General features: G+C 40.2%; 1 protein-coding gene across 4 annotated transcripts in view; it reads left to right on the plus strand.

Moving 5' to 3' along the window:
• Positions 1 to 13,541, plus strand: part of LOC147168211 (teneurin-2-like) — a 277,180-nt gene that overhangs the window by 212,848 nt on the left and 50,791 nt on the right. The gene's annotated exons all lie outside the window — the stretch shown is intronic.

Here is a 13,541-nt window from a genome sequence, read left to right on the forward strand (position 1 = left end):
AGCCTATAGAAACTTGACTGTCAAGTCACTGTACTGTAGCAGATAATCAGATGACTTGACGTGGACAATACACGGATAATGCTCATGGGAATGCTCAATTTCCCCCACTATGGGAACAAGCACTTTGTAAATCCTTACACCGACAGCAGCTCAGTCTGTGCGCACTGAGACCAACCTGTCTTTATACTCGTCCGCTAATCCACAGGAATAGCATAGGGTTCACTAAAAGAAGTCCATGAGTAATGTTCTTTGTTGTTTGACTGGCCCCATAATGTTTAGGCACATTCCTCATCCTTTATTTTGACGCCCATGATTCATTTTGACCACACGTGCACAACTGTGTACCACTTGTGTGCACTTCTGGTAATCTATAACACACAATATTTGTTGACGTGATTCACTGGGGTGCAGGACAGGAAGAGAATCGGACTAAATGTGTGTGTCCGTGGGTGTGGTAGATGGTGCAGGCAGACACGTTCCAAAGCCCTTGATTGGCCTCGTACCCCTGAGACAAGAATCACCAGAGAGGGGAGGTGAAATATAAAAGTCACATCAGCAGAAATGTCCCGTGCCTTATCATCTTCACATAACTTATTTAGAATGTCGTACATTATTGATATATATTTATATATCAATATATATATATATATATATGTGTGTGTGTGTGTGTGTCAGTATCCATCTATAGGTTCCCAGCTAGATTTGTCCAGAATGTGACTGTGCAAACGTGTGTGCACAACATGCACATGCTGTATTTGTTTTAGTGTGTGTGTGTTCCTCTGTGAGTCTCTACTTGTGTGTGCATTGCATTTATGTGGGGGGTGGTCTGGGCACACTTCACCTCTTCCCACAGAGTGCCCTTGAGAGTCCTCCTGAGCAGATCAAGGCCCCTCGCCCCTGGCATTAAGACAGATCCTTTCCCTCCCGGGCTTTCACGGTCACACTGCACTGGACAACCACATATGGAGCTGTGCAGCTGGGGATGCGAGGGGGTGCGGGGGTGGGGGTGGTGTGTGGGGGGGGGGGGGGGGGTCTGTCCTCCTCACATGCCATCATCCTTAAGTAGCACATACTGTGGACGCAAATGATTTATCATTATGCCCACTTTATGTATTAGTTGGATGCTTCCATTACATATGAATTCAAATAGTATTTGCAAGCCACTGCTATTGTCAAATGAGGAAAGTGCATGCGTTTATGTGGGCTAATTTGAAATAAATAGACATTCTGATTAACTAAATAGGCCAGCCATAGATGAGCTGAGCAGCAAATATTTTGCCCCTGATTCTCTCTCCTTGGATGTATGTCGGGGGATTGATTGATCGGTGCCCCCTTCTCCTCATATCCTTCCTGTAATCTAGCGATTTATCAATCTAGCTGTCCCTCAAGCAAGACTCACTAGTGCTCTCTGTGTTCACTCCTGTGATGACTGAAATGCAGTTGCAAATTTTATGTATTCGTTAGGGGTGTGCCAAAAATCGATTCTCATAAGGATCGCGATTCTCATTTAGTACGATTCAGAATCCATTTTAAATATCCCCAAATAGATTTTATTTAAATTATTTTATACTGTCTTGCCCTTGTTTATATGTGCTTTTATTGGGAGCGCTGTTCATGTTGTACACAAGTTGGCCAATTAGGGGCAGTGTGGTTCCGCGCGTTCTGATACAAGGTTAAGTTGTAGCCACATTCGAGAGTAGAAGGGAAAAAGTCACGATCAAGTTATGCCAATAAAAGTAGTTTTTTTTTGCAGCTTAGGAAGAGCATATGCCAGTGAGTAATGTTAAGATGCTTCACTGTATACATTCCTGAAGCGTTTTATATGGATAGCCGTTCTTTTGAGTGATAAAAGTCCTACGAGTAGCGCGCTAATTAGCATTTGCAAGTCAGACTAGAGTGGATTCTTTGCAAATCTATAAATTGAAGTAGAAATCATTGTCAATCAAATCATTTTGAATCAAAATGATTCTAAATTTGAATAGCACACCCAAAAATTGGAATTTAATCGAATCATGAGAAAGATACCCACCCTGAGTATTAATTTATGTAAAAAGAAAATAAGGCTACATTCCTGAAATGACAACAAGACAGTGAGTTTGCTCTTTTTTTTAATGCATCTTAATTGTCTCACGTAAATAAGAAAAATTAATTCCTTCAGTTTTCAAGGATTATTTGATGCTATTTTTTCAAATACTGTATAATTGTCAAGCTGGTTATAATAAAACGTGTGACGCACAATAGCTTATTGTTATTCTTAATTTGGAAAACTCCAAGGCCGTTTTCAGCTGTTGTAAAGGGATGGTTTTGATGTTTTGTCTGAGCTGAACAGAATTCTAGCAGAGCTGCCAAGCCTGAAACCCTTGTGTTTACCTAGCTTTTTGTTGCCGTAATCGTGCAGTGAGTTTCAGTCGAAAGAGTTCACTGCTCATAAGGGGATTTTCGACATCGTTTGTGTGCTGTGAATGAGTGTGTGTGCGTGTGTATCTAGAGCATGGTGCTTACAGGCAGGATTGAACAGAGTGCCCAGAGCCATGCAGCGTGAAGAGGACCTCTCTGAGGCGCTCGCCCAGGAGCTCCCCCTCATAAATTACACCAGGACACATGTGCCTGAACAGCACTTTTCTTCTTTGTTGGTGCATGTGCGTTTTTGTGTGTGCACATGCGACAGGATGGTCACGTGTGACTCGTTGTGTAACAATGTGACGATACCGGCCTTCAAACATTCTCCCCTCTCATTATTTTTCTCGACTACACATAGAGCTTCAGAACTTCTTTAAGAAACGGATAGAAAAGACTAAATGAGAGAAAAATTTGAAACTTTTGAAGTCTATCTTGCAAAAAGCCGTGCCGATGACAAATGTACACAACTCGTGTGAGCTTTTGCTGTTGGTGTGTTGCCCCCATGTGAAGGCACGGCTGTCGTAAATGACAAAATGAGAGATTTTGCCCCGCGTCTGCTTTCCGTGTTCCGCACGCCAGAGCAAAAGAAGAGGTTGTTGCTAGGATACAGGTGAGCGGCTGGCATACAGGAGCAGATGCAGGTCCGTCATCATGCACGGCAAACTGCCGACATCCAGTAAGGCAAAAGGGCAAAAAAATGAGAAATGGGTGTAATGGAGTTTGGAGCAGAGAGGGCAGATGCGAAGAAGGGAGATGCGTCACTGTCACCATGTTGCCAGAACTTAAGCGGGAAAGGAAAGGAGGATTGATGACTGAAGACACAGAGAAGAGTGAGACCGGGGCTGCTATGTCACTGTCGGCGCCATAAGAGGCGAGGGTAAAAGACCACTGTGGTGGGGGGAAGGAGATTTACTCAAAAAGGGTTTGTTGCTTGCTTCCCTGAGAAGAGCGTGAAGTAATGGAGGCTGCTTTTAGGAGTGACAAGAGAGCCAGGTGCAGAGAGGAGACACTGAAGAGAGGAGAGATGAAGGGGAAAGCAGCCTCCTGAGGTTGTGTCGCCTGGAATATCAGTGGGACTAATGTTTCTTAATTGATCACAGCCAACGCCGAACAGAGGGAGTGTGACAGAGTCAGAGAAAGGACAGAGCGACTGTGAAGGACAAAAGCGGGGGCCAGGAAGACTAAAGAAGTCAGGACCGATGTGAAGATTGAAAATGAAAAAGAGTGAAAAGAGGGAGCCTGCTTGATCCACAGATGAAAGATGGAGGTCATGTAGAATGAACGTGCGTGCTTACACGCACACACACACACACGATCAAGTGGTCTCAGGTGCACTCTCGACTACAATGAGTAAACTTGCTAGCGGGCGCTCATGTCACCTTTGCAGGCATGTACCACATCTGTGTGTTGGATGGCCGAATATGTGGCATGCCTCCACATGGTGTTGTCTCTCCTGATAAATGAGAACAAATACACACTAACCCAGGGCTGTCAAACTCATTTGTTTTCAGAGCCACATTCACTCCAATTTGATCACAGGTGGGCCGAAAAAGTAGATTTTTAGTCAAATAAGAAAAAAAATACTATTCTAAAATTGTCCATCTTTTGTGCAAATAATTACAAGCGCATTTGGTAAATATTCACATTCATTGATTATTGTAAATCGCACGAGTGATCTGAAATTTTCAAACAAAAATAAGCGCAATTTTGACAATATTATGAATCAGTGTCTTCATGTAGGCATGAGTAATTCACAGGTCATGGCGGATCAATATATTTGTACCTTTGTCCCTCTTATAAAACAACTTATGGTCTACAAATCACGCTGAATTGACGTAACTTTCCAAATTCATCTGACAATGAAAATATATTAGCTAAATGACAGAAAACTTTTTCATGGGATTTATGTCACCTGTTGTTGACATTGAGCTTTCATTTATTTACAGTAGTGTTTTTATTTTTCTGGTTAGTGTATGTGTGCGTGTATGAGTGTGTATGTTTAAAAATGGGTTGTAAATGATTGTAATGAACTTGGAAGAGACCCCCGGAAGACTAGCTCCTTGTATCAGTAGCCAATGGGCAGAGGTGGGTAGTAACGAGTTACATTTATTCCGTTGCATTTACTTAAGTAACATTTTGAAAATAATGTACTTCTAAGAGTAGTTTTACCACACAATACTTTTTACTTTTACTTGAGTAGATGTGTGAAGAAGTAACGCGACTCTTACTCCACTCTATTGGGCTACACTAGAGTCGTTACCCGCCATCACATTCATACATTAGATTTACATTTAGCGTATTTTCAGGTAAGCGCTCCGCTTCACTGACTGTGTGGGAACATTTCCGCGGACACTAGTGATGTGACGTTCATGAACGAATCGAGTCTTTCGAACGGCTCTTCAATGTGGCGATGGGAACCGAGTCTTTATAGAGAACCGTTCAACCCCCTAATCCCCTCCCCCGCGCTCCACCGTTTGTTTTTGGAGGGAGCGTCATCTTCGCATATTAGTGTCAATCAAACAATTAACTTGTAAGTGGGTCGTTAAGCTCTAAAACAAGCAAAAAATAAAATAAAAGAACACTGCTCATTGCACATGCCTGCTTAACTCATTCACTGCCATTGATGGCTATTGACGTCAAAAATTACTATTTCTATTAATAAAATATTTTTTCCACTTTTGTTAACAAGAGTATGAAAACCTAGAAAAAAATGTATTGTACTTTTAGAACAGATATCAAATGTATGATTAATCTTGAGTTAACTATTGAAGTCATGCGATTAATTACAATTAAAAATTTGCGTCGGGCAATTAAAATCGTAATGATTGCATGACTTCATGAGTTAACTCACGATTAATCACAAATGTTATATCTGTTCTAAATGTACAATAAAAACAATTCTAGGTTTTCATACTCTTGTTAACAAAAGTGGGAAAAAAATGTTAAACTAATAAAAAAATTGTTCAAATTATTTTTTTACAGCTATAACCGGCAGTGAATGAGTTTTAAGCACCATGGCAGAAGTTAGTACACAACAAGCTCAAAAAGTTATAAACATTTTATTTTATGATTTGAAGATTTGCACATAATTTTATGTTTTTGTCTATCTGATGACATTGTTTTTCAAAAAAAGAAATCAGTACTTGAGTATTCTTTTCAGCAAATACTTTTTTACTTGTACTTGAGTGATTTCTTTGATGACTACTTTTTACTTTTACTTGAGTAATATTATTTTTGACTTTTTACAAACAATCATTTAGCCATAGCACACACATACAGTGTTCACAGGCTGGTGAATCTCCAAACACCATCACGAGATCACATTGATGATGGTCAAATTTTTTGAAAAAGCCATCTAATTTTTGAACATTTCTTGGGATGACAATTTCCTGCTGGAAGGAGAAGATGTCATATCTGTAATAACTGTATGCTGTAGTACTGTTTACATGCAGTCAATATTTAATTCATAGTCAAAATGTTGTTGTTGTGTTCTTAAACATTTGGAACAACCCTAACATGCGTGAGCGGACAGCGGCGCAAAGACGTCATTATTTAAATAGACGTATTTTAACTTTCAGTCAATAAGAGACGTCATCTCCATGTCACTCATCACACTAATGAAGTACGTATTTTTTCTTCCTCGCTGCAAAAGTGTTATTCTGTCTGTCATTTTTGTTTACCTCTGCTTGTGTATTTCCAGTAGGTTGTGCGCCAGACGCACAGACTTACATACATGTATATGTATATATATATATGTGTGTATATATACAAACTGGCATTTTTGCCGTAGAGACAGAAAATAACGTAAAAACACGCAACGGAATCAATGAATTCTTCAGTGTAAGATGACCAACGCTAGGGCTGTGCAATTATTCGGATTCAATTACAATTTCAATTATTATACTCCACAATTACAAAATCAGTTTAATCGTAAAAAATATATCAATACACATTTTTGAATTGTTTAAATGTATGCATTTGCACCTTTTTTAAATTTTAAAATAACTAATTTAATACATTTTGTTTCATCCGAAAGGGTCTTGCGTAATTTTAGTGTCAAAGAATTGTATTTGACTTAATATTTTTATTTGTTTTTTACATTTAAACATTTTCTTGTTTTGTTCCAAAAAATAAATGATTGCCCAGCACAGTGCACAAGCTGCACTCCAACTTTTGCCAACATAAATAAATAAATACATATATATTATTATAAATATATATTATTATAAATTCTGTTTTGTCCAAAAGGAACTTACATAATTACTATATAATATTTAAAAAACATTTTAATTAGTCATAACATTTTTAAATGCTTAAACATTTTCTTGTTTTGTGCCAAAAAATTAATAATCGCCTGAATAATCGTGATTTCAAGTATTGCCAAAATAATCGTGATTACTATTTTTTCCATAAACGAGCAGATCCAACCACCGCATATAGAAATAGTCCAGACCAAGATTCCTTGCGAATGGATCATGTGCAGAAGAACAATATGCATTTATATGACCAAATATTCGATTTAGAAAAGGGGTAATGCAGGGGTCTTAATTTGGTCGGCAATTTTTTGCTGTTTTCATTATGAGAACTAAGAGCAAAACCAATCGAGTGTGTGAGAAATGTGTCACTGTGTCAAACCTACAGCTTTCACAATGTGGCTCCTCTCCAAAGCTAGCTCCTTGACCCCAACGTCGCCTCTCCATCTACATGTGGCTTTCCTTCTGCTTATCCAAGGTAGAACAGCTAGAGGTCAGGATGTGTCGCTCATGCCAGCGCCTGTGAGTAGGTGTGTGTGCACGTGTGTGTCTTTGTCCTCATGCATTTAGTGTGAGTTTGTGCAAAGGTGAAGGCACGATCGGGCATATGGTGATAAGCAGGAACCTGGGCATGTGGATCAGCCATGGCGCTCGTGTCCGTGGCAGCAGGGCCTGTCGTACTGAGAAAGGTTAGACTCTTACCACACACTGCCAGTCCAGGAAAAAGGGCAGGGCCAGGGCCATACGCAAGGTGCTACACCATCTGCACCAGAGGGATAAATGGCCGTCACCATTGTCCAATTCATACAAGCAGACAGCTTGCACAAGCGTTTGTAACATCAGTGTTTATCCTTGAACTATTTAGGTTGGAACAGATCGTATGCTCTGATTAGCTCATTTAACGTACAACATTTTTAATTAGCAGCCTCACTGACGTCATGGCCGAGCCGTGTTCGTATTGCTTACATTAGCGTGCAAGGGCTGGCTTCATTCATTTATTTTCTCATTCATTTATTCATTAGTGTGGGTCTTATCGGAGCTCAATTGTCGGTCCAATTAGGCCCACAGTGCTTCACTAGTCCTGTGTTGGCAACAGGAGAGGGATGAGACAATACCTTTTCCTCTCTTCTCTCGCTTTCTCCCATTTTGTCTCTCGGCCTCCAAAACATGTTCTCCCTTCCTCCGTCCTTGATTCCCCCTCACTCACTCTCTCTCACTCTCTGATCTGTGATAAGATAGCATAGTTCCTCATATCCTGTTTCTAATACAGATCGATGAGAGGGAGAGGGGCTGCTAGGATGGATGAGATGTGGCAGAATGGGTTGATTTGGAACAGAGAATGTGGAGGATGGGCAAGGCAGGGGAGAGGGGAGGGGGGGGGATAAGATAGAGATATCCGAGAAGGAAATGAGGATTCAGAAAGGAGGACATCGCCCAGATTCACATCTCTTTTCATTTAGCGCACAAAAACACTCTTTGCGAGAGTCACATTAGCATAGAGCCGTCTCAATATCGTAGTGCCAATAAGGAAGCCACTTCTGCCGCGTGATTGAGTGACTTCCCGCTTCGAACATGTCATGCAGGTGTAGGAGCTGCGATGAGCAACCTTTTTGTGTTGCAGGCGGTTTCAGTTGGATTGCATCAGCTGGGTGAGAAGGTCCCGTCGGGGTTGCTCGGTGTGGGTTTGTGTGTCAGAGCGAGTGTGTGTGTCTCGTCTTAACGGCAATATTAAGCATCCATGTGCGCATGAACACACCATAAGAGGTGGAAAAATTATATCTCTTGAGCATATTTGACGCCCTTAATCAGTCATACAGCCGCTGTCTGAGACAAAACATCAAAAACAGCAGGAATAAGAAAATTGATTTAATGCATGGATGATGACATTTTGTATATATTCAAAATTGCCCGAAAAATGACAACCTGAAGCAGGGAAATCTTCTCTCATCACTGTTTCCAACATGGTACTTGATTTATATAGCGCTTTTCCACCATGTTTGCATTCACCTACTGATGACGCAGCATAAGGAGCAACTGGCCGTTCAGTATCTTGCTCAAGGATACTTCAACATGGTCACAATGGCATGGGATCCAAACCACAACCTCTGGGTTGGGAGAAAACCACTCTACCACTGAGCCACGCCACCCCTAAGAGTACAGAATATCAAAACTACATGTTTACTGTCCACAATTTAGTGCTATCTAATGGTGAAATTATAGAATGCAACCATTTTAAAGTGTGCAAGCCTACCACCAATTACTACCAATTATTATTTGGAGGGAGGAAGCTGGCAAGAGTGGCTAGCAAGAACTAGCTGGAGTGGCTAACAAAAGTAGCTAGCAGGAGAAGATAGCAAAAACTAGCATGAGCAAATCAGACAAGCTGCTGGATCCCGAATCACGGGACTCAACAACGACCACCTGCAGGCCCCCAGCTGTGGAAGGTAAGCAGAGGTCGACCCATTGGGTCTGACATGATCTGCAACTACCATCAGAGGCTAACTACATTCAAAAAGTTCTTCTCCTTCGTGTGTTCGTAGCAGAAAGATGGCGCCGAAACATGTCAGCCTCCTGTAAGGCGCGGCGTCATCTATGTAATATTAAAGAATATTAGACCAAGGATTATATAAAAAATAATGTACAGTGGAACCTCTGAGTTTGAATGTTTCGGAACTCGTACAATTTGGACTTCAACCAAAAAATCTGAGTAAAAAATGCCTCGGAGTTTGAACTTATTTTCGGAGTTCGAACACCCAAGCAAAACAAGCTAAGCCAAACAAAACTTGAAAACGGGTAGCCGAGTGAAGCCGAGCAGAGCCGAGCAATGCCGAATGCTCACGTTGAGGTAGTTGAAACGATGCATTGCTTATTTCCAGTCAGATCGTAAATACTCCCGGAGGTGCTCCATACTCGCGAGTGCATTTTGATTTTTTTCACGACAATTTCCTTTACCATGGGCCCAAAGAAAGACAACCGTGCCAGTGGCAGCAAAGACAAACATACAGTGCTACGAACCACAGCGGAATTAGGAAGGAGATTATCGGGCGGTTGAAACTACCGTGACTACTTCTGTAAATACTGGCACGAGGACCACCCTTAGCTGTTCAACAACATGCCTGACGTTAAACAACGCACGCAAGGACCTCTTAGTAGTCTAACAATATGCCCAATGTAAAATACACAAACTCAGCACTGAGCTAAAGCTAGCATTAACATAGCATTTATCATCCGCTGATGCCATCACACCACAACAGGTAAGGTAAGTTTTTTTTATTGCTTAAATAATGTACTGTACTGTAAATGTAAAAAACATAAATAGAAAATAAAATAGGAAGTGTCTTGGGAACAGATTAATTGCATTTACAATATTTCCTATGGGAAAAAATGTTTCAGAGGTTGAACAATTCGGACTTTGAACACTTCGCAGGAACGAATTATGTTCAAACACCGAGGTACCACTGTACGTTGATGTGATAGGACTTTTATATTATTGAAATGAATAGTGTGTTTTGAAAATGAATGAAGAATTAGTTCACAACTAGAAGGTGCTAAATAATACACACTGTCTCTTTAAGTACACCTTTAAATGAATGGATGGTTAGACATACAATACATGTTCCTCTCTAAAGTTTGCATTTAAGACGCTAATACAGCTCTGTTTTGATTGGTATTCATTTAACAATATCTATTTTCTGGTTTGTGAACAGCTTTACTACATTTAAAATCAGTTTTGAGTATGTTAGGCCTCGCATGTAAGGTGACCTAAGTACTAGAATCACCTCTACGCATATACTGTGCAGTTCACCACTTTCATCCGCAATAATGGGAAAAAAATCGTATTAAATTAATACATCTCTGCAAGGGCCACTCAAAATTCCGCATTCGTATTAGTGACGGATGATGGTCTTGGCGATGGGCGCGTCTGGTAGAAAAGCAAGCAAGCTTCCTAAACTAATTACCAGGATAGAGGGCTGGTCTCAGCTACAATCACCAGCCTAATAGAGGTCAGAGTTGTTCATTTAGTGGCAAATTAAAACAGTTATTATGCATTTATTGGGATGGCCATGAGAGACGGCAGAGAAAATTGAGCTGCCTTTGTGTGTACAAAGGAGGCAGGCATTCTCTTACCCATGCTTTTTGTTTACCGGTAGTAGAAATGCAACAGATTATTTGCAATAGCAAAATGCTTCACTCGTAGTATGAAAGCCAAATTTTCACACTAATGGTATTCGATTAAAGGTCAGGCCATGGACTTTTAATTTTTTTTAATTTGGAGTTGTGTTTCTTTGGTCCATATTGTGCGGTACAGATTGGGCCTTTTTTTTTTTGGAAGGGGGGGTGGGGGATCAGCGTGAATTATGTGGTCATCGGGGTCTTTTCATGTTTTTTTTTAAATGTATTTATTTATTGTTTTTTATTATTATTATTATTATTATTTAATGTATTTATTTTATTATCTTACTTATTGTATTTTAGGATTTTATTGACCTTTTTTTTCCCAATAGTTGGTTTTACTAGATTCTATCTGTATGATAGTAGATCAATTTGGAAACACTTGTTTCTAAAATGTGCTATAGAAAGCAAGTGGATTGGATTGGATCAGGAATTTTGTGAGTTTCCCGAACGGCTGATCCATTTTCGGGCCGATCACCCACCACACCCCCGCAGACAACAGACTAATGATGACGAGACAATATTTCCCAGCATCGGGACATTCGGCGCATAGTCGTCCAAAAAGTCACCTTCTTTCTCTTCAAGCCTTTATTGTCCTCTAATGCAGAAATCCAATTACATCCTTTTACTCAGGACGTATAAATAGTTCTCAAACACACAATGTCGACAGAGAAGCATTGTACTTCTGTCCAATCGCCCATGTTGTGAACCACTTACTGTCAGACAATGAATCATGACCATTTTCTTCCCCAACCAGTCAATTAATATGGAGCCATTTGTCGCTTAAATCTTTCCTTTCTGCTTCTGCCTTTTCCTCTTTTTGTCTGCATGGCCCTTATTCATCTGCTCTTTTTCCTGCAACATCATCTGCAGCCTGTTTTCTTGCTCTTTTTCATCCTCGGGGGATTTGTGCATTAATATTCTCTCAGTTCTTGCTGTCTTTCCATATTCTCTCTGTTCCTCTTCTCCTCAGTGCAGACATTTGGAAAGTGTGACACGATTTCCTCCTTGAGCCCCTGACCGTTGGCCTCCTCCATTTCACCACCCCTCCTCGTTCGTTCCTCTGTCCACAAGCCCTCACTCTTTCTTTTGTGTCACAGTATCACGTGTGCTGCTGCTTCAGATGCTGTCTTTTGCAGATGATACCGACCGGCAAGCACTTTGCCTGTCTGAATTATGCATTGAGATTACATAAAAAACACATGAAGCATCTGATCTATTTTTAATCCAACTCGTTTGCTTGTTAAACCTGCTTCTCTGTGATCGTGTGGGTGTACGTGTGTGACAAAATGAACTTGAGTAAAGGGAAACTAGAGATAAAAAATGTTTTTAAAAAGACTGCAACCTAAATCAGACTATACTTCTCTTTGTCTGTGTCACTTGAATTCATTTAAATTTTGTGTTCTTGGTATGTGGCATCTTAGCTAACATAGTAATATGTTTTTTGTTTTGTTTTCTGAATATTTGTTTCTGTCATAAAATTAAAAAAATCTGATAAACAGGAAAAAAAATTGCTCAGAAAAAAAAAATCGGAAAAACGGGGATTTTTTTTTTTTTTACTGAAAAAAAATTGCTCCAAAAAACAAACGCTGGTGCTCTGTTTTTCAGAGTTTTTGTTTTTATCCCTGACCTCCAAGTGACTTGTTGCAGACTTGTTAATGGTGGACACTTTCCCGCATACCTCCAACGTACCTTCAACTATATCACTTACTGGCTCATTTAAGATAAGTATACGAACATGTCAATCGATCGGCATGATTTTTAGTAAGCTAATAGTTACGTTTCTATGGAAGCGTATTGCATGAGGGAAAGTGTCCGCAATTAGCGGGTCTGCAACAAGTCACTGCAGTTCAGAGGTTAAAAAATAATATATTTTTTAAAATATATATATATATATTTTTTTATATATTTATTTATTTTCAGTTTTTTTTGTAAATTTTCCTCCGGTTTTTCTGAATACTTTTTTATGACAGAAAAAATTATGCAGTAAAACAGAAAAAAATTATCCGATAAAAAGACAATTTTAAAAAACTTACACAAAAAACAAAACTTAGTCAGAAAAACAGGAGGGTTTTTTTTCCCTAAGTGAATGCAATACACTTCCATACATGTTGTCTCCAAAAAGAAATTGGCTAAAATAATGTTATCACACCCTAAAAAAGAAGTGCTTTAAGGAAGAAAAAAACTAATACAAATTGCTATCTTTGTCTTCTGTGCTGAAGAAACCTGTTGCTCTGTAACCCCATCACAAAAGGGAAAGAGTGCCTCCTATGGGTCACCTCCCAAGTCAGCAAACGACTGTCAAGAAACAACACGCGCCAATGCATGCATACACGCACAGCTGAGCAAAGTGCATGTGTTGTATTCTTGAGGATGACCTAGATGGAGAGTCACAATAGACTTAGTGTTGCATACGCGACATCTGATTCAATAGGTAATCGTTCCATCTACTTCTCCCCTCTGATAACGTCTGCGTGTGCGTGGATGCAAGACTGTTATCAAAAGATAAGAAGGAAAAGGGGAGGCTTCAAATGGAAAAGAGGGACACAAATGAAGGTCGACACGATGAGAGAAGAGGGCAAGAGGTGGCTGGGAGAGACAAGAAAGGACACTGTCCTCCCTCCACCGTCGGCCCAGTCACACTTCCTCTCATACACACCTCCTCCCCCCCTGAAGAATGAAAAAGAGCTGACGGTGGTGGAGGCCGGGCATATA

The sequence above is a fragment of the Leptonotus elevatus genome, chromosome 9 (genome assembly GCF_054856555.1).
Source record: "Leptonotus elevatus isolate MCC_2025b chromosome 9, RoL_Lele_1.0, whole genome shotgun sequence".
Taxonomy (NCBI): domain Eukaryota; kingdom Metazoa; phylum Chordata; class Actinopteri; order Syngnathiformes; family Syngnathidae; genus Leptonotus; species Leptonotus elevatus.